Raw genomic sequence first — 3,792 nt, forward strand, 5'->3', positions numbered from 1 at the left:
GGGACATCACCAGCGTCAGCCCCTGTGCGCAGCACCACGGGCCTCATCCTACCTTTGGGTCGCTCCCGAAAAATTACTGCTTCGAGCTGTAGGCTCAAGGTTTCTAAGCTGGCATCCCCTTTTCCTGCTGGCATCACTCCTTTCCCTCATCCTCAGCTTTTCTCCTCAGACTATGTGAGCCAGTTTCCCTTCCCCTTGTGTTTTGGAGGAAGGATCTGTGGTCCTAGGAGATGCCTCCAATCTCCTCTTTCGGCACACTCCTGCTTGGATGTGAACCTCTGGTGTTTTCACCCTCGTTGGGTGTTTGCGTCCAGAAGACATCCTCTCAACTCATTTCTGAGGCTGCCAACTAGGACCTCACCAAAAGCCTCACTGAAGGCAAGGACTACAGCATCTGTCACATCCTCACACTTCGCCATTAAAAAAAAACCCCGAATTAAATGGGTGGCTGCTGTGCCCAAGCAGAGCCACGCTCAGTCTGTTGAAAGGAGGCTCCCGCTGGGATTTAAACCCATGGAGTCACCACTGCCTGTGCCCAAGGTAGAAACCAACTGAGCAGGACCTTGAGGGATGGGACAGCCAGGACAGAGCTCCTGGAGGGACAGAAGCCATGTGAACATGGGTTGGAGCAGGAGGGAGCCTGAGTCTCAAACCCGAGTGGGAACAGCTGTGAAATGCCAGCTCCACCTCCAATACAGCCTCAGACGGTCCTCGGTTCTTGTCTTGGGCAGTGAGCAGTAACAGCAGCTGCGAAGGATGCTGCTGAAGGGTTTGACACGCTGATGTTTTGGCACTGCTAACCACGGCTTGTCACCTTGATACATCTCCTGGGTGACTGGGAGTAGCAACACGTGCTGGGCAACCCGGACTGGACCCAACTTGAGAAATCTTGTAGATGTTTTTTTGCTTTGCAGTGGGTGTCTCATCCTTTTGAGGCACCAGTAAATAACCCAAATGTTGCGATTAGTGACTTAAAATCAATGGACATTGACAGCCGCAGCCTGGATGGAGCACAGAGAGTGACACCTTTGCAAGGAGCCCTTGGGAAGGGGAGGCACAGTGTTGTGACACATGGATCATCTTTGGGGAGTAAGAAAGCATGCCCTAAACTTATCAGTCAGGCAGTGTCTGCTCCACAAAGCACACACTTCTAGCCCAAAATGGAGAGCATCACCATGAAGTGGCAAATTACAGCAAACCCCAGAGCGCTAGGACAAATGAACCCAAGAGGACGAGCAGTACCTGGCTCTGAAGGTTTTGTTCAGTCCAGAGCAGAAAACCCACCAGCTGAGTCAGGCTGCTCTGCTGTGAGTCACACTCACCGCTATCACGATGCTCCCGCCAGCAGGCTCGCCTGAGCGGGGGCTAAACTCTGCCTGCTGCCAGCTCTGCCCTCCGCATCCGACTTGCCCATGCCTCCCGCCACACCGCCTGCGGCAAAACCCATAGCAACACCTCCAAAAGTAGAGCAAGGAGAAGTCTTGGCCACAAGCGGTATCTGGAGGAGATGTTAAGAGCAGCAGCTCTGCGAGGGGAAGGCAGAGATTGATGGGAAGAGTGAAGAGCAGGGGAGAAGCCTGGGGAGGAGTGGGCATCTGGTCCAGGTAGTGGTGACAGAGTGCCGGAAGGCTTTCAAGTCTGCGAAAAGCACTCTGCGAAAGAAATCAAAAAACCAACATTTGAGCAGCAAGGTGAAAGGTCTGGAAAAAGCAGTGAGCAAGAGGGAAGGAGGAGGAGGAAACGTGGGCACAGAAGTAGGTGGTGCCACATAGCAAGTTTCTAATGTATCCAGGAAAGGCATCCAGAGCTCCCAATTCCCAGTCCCACACCTTCACCAAGAGACCATCTGTCCTCTCCTGGGGTGAAAGAGCCCCTGGGTCAGGCGAGAGCGCTTTCCTTATCCTAAGAAAAATAGCAGGCAGTGCCGAGCCTCGGCACGGCGCCACTTCTCAGGGTTCCTGCTCCAGCAGCTCTGCTCCAAGCTGGGGCTGTGCCTGCTGGTACCCACTCTACAGGAGAGCAGCATCCCTTCTTTAGGACCTGCCATACTTACTTGACTCCTGAAATGGTGGCTCAGCAGGTGCTTTAAAAGCATCAGATGATAGCTCTGATTTCCCCTGCCCCCAGGTGCACAGCCATAGCTAATCCAATTCCTCCCTCTGGAACATTTTAAAGAGGATTTTGGGTTGGGCTTTTGTCTGATGAAAAGTTGTCTTTCAGGAAGACAAATGTTCCCCTGAATTCTGTTGAATGCAGACTGTAGAGCAAAGCAACAAACCAACCACCCAGAACAGTTCAGTGGTGTGTCTCTTTCTTTTTTTTCCCCTTCCAGTCTTAATTTGAAGGAAAATTTTAACAATTATGAATAGTAATTATTTCTCATGGTGTCAGTTGTGGTTGTGAGAGGAGGCACAGTGTTCACCTGTTTTCCCGAGTCCTGGCGCTCAGGCTTCGCTGGAGGAGGACTCACAAGCAGCGTTGGGAATGCTTTCAGGCTCGTCTGCGCTGCTCAGCTGCGGTGGGGGCATTGCACATCCCCACTGCCCTGACTTCATCCCCTGGAGCTGCCGGCACCCCATGGATCGCCTGTCCTTGCCCTCCCTGTGCTCACCGTGGCAGGTGCCCGTGCCCTGAGCCATGGAGGTGACCTGCAGCAGCTCCAGATAGGGGAGAACATGGTGTGGATAGGTCTTTCGGGAGGGTGCCAACCTATTGGTGAGACCAAGAGGCAGCATGCTGGTGGCCCGAGTGTCTCCTTTCATGCAGACCAGCATGATCCAGGAGACTTCTTGTCTTGAGCTTTAAAAAGCAGTAAGCTGTAGGGATGCCTACGTGGACTGCTTGCACGCACTGTTGGGTACACACAGCTTCTCATCATCATCTCCCTCCAGGTATATGAGGTTTAGTGCCCAAGATCAAGAGATGGAAATATTGCCCAACGCTTCTGAAAATCAAGGTGTAGCTCATCCACAAAGAACAAGAAGTCTCTGGTAGGCAGTCCAGCAGCACCTGGGTGTTGGGAGCAGGGTGAGCAGCAGCAACAGGTAACACACTCTACCTTCTCGCCAGCGTGGCCGCAGAACTGCCCTTGCCAACAATGCACGTTTCAAAGTGCTCTGCAAATACCACAGCCTGCAAGGAACAAAATGCTCCACGCTGATTTAACAACCAGAGTGTATAGCAGAGGGGTGGCTGGCTGTGCCCAGCCCCGCTGCCAGCCAGGGACAGGCCACAAGGGACCTGCATCCCCCAGTGTCCCTGGCCAGCAGTGCACCCCCCCAGGCACACAGGGCTGCCAGCAGCTCCTCGCACAGCCGCAGAGATGAGCAAACCAAATCAGGCTCTCTCCATCCCATGGGAATGCAAACTTTTGACATCATTCAGGAGGCTCCATCAGTGTAAGCCGTGCATTTACATGTCTCTGCTTTTGCCCTGTGAAACGTGGGTGCCAATTTTGCTGTGTTACCAGTAATAAACTTTTAATGCCACGTATTCAGGATCCCTTGTTTGCCCTGTAGAAAATTTCTCTTCATGCATAAGACTCGGAGAACAAAGCACAGGCTGTTTAGCCGCAGGATTTAACCACCTGTTGTAATACGTTGATCTAATCTTTCACTTTAATTAAAAGCCTTTCAGTTTGGTTTGCAGGTTTTTTCCTCTCTGCACCAAACAAAGGCTTGCCACCTGCTTCGACAGCTTTGTCTCGACTGTGGAGTTCACATCAAACCTCTTTTATTTCCCCCAAATGGCTAGAAAACTACCAAAGCCACTCCAACAAGTGGCCACTCGGAG

Source organism: Mesitornis unicolor, unplaced genomic scaffold (assembly GCF_000695765.1).
Source record: "Mesitornis unicolor isolate BGI_N332 unplaced genomic scaffold, ASM69576v1 scaffold12569, whole genome shotgun sequence".
Lineage (NCBI taxonomy): Eukaryota > Metazoa > Chordata > Aves > Mesitornithiformes > Mesitornithidae > Mesitornis > Mesitornis unicolor.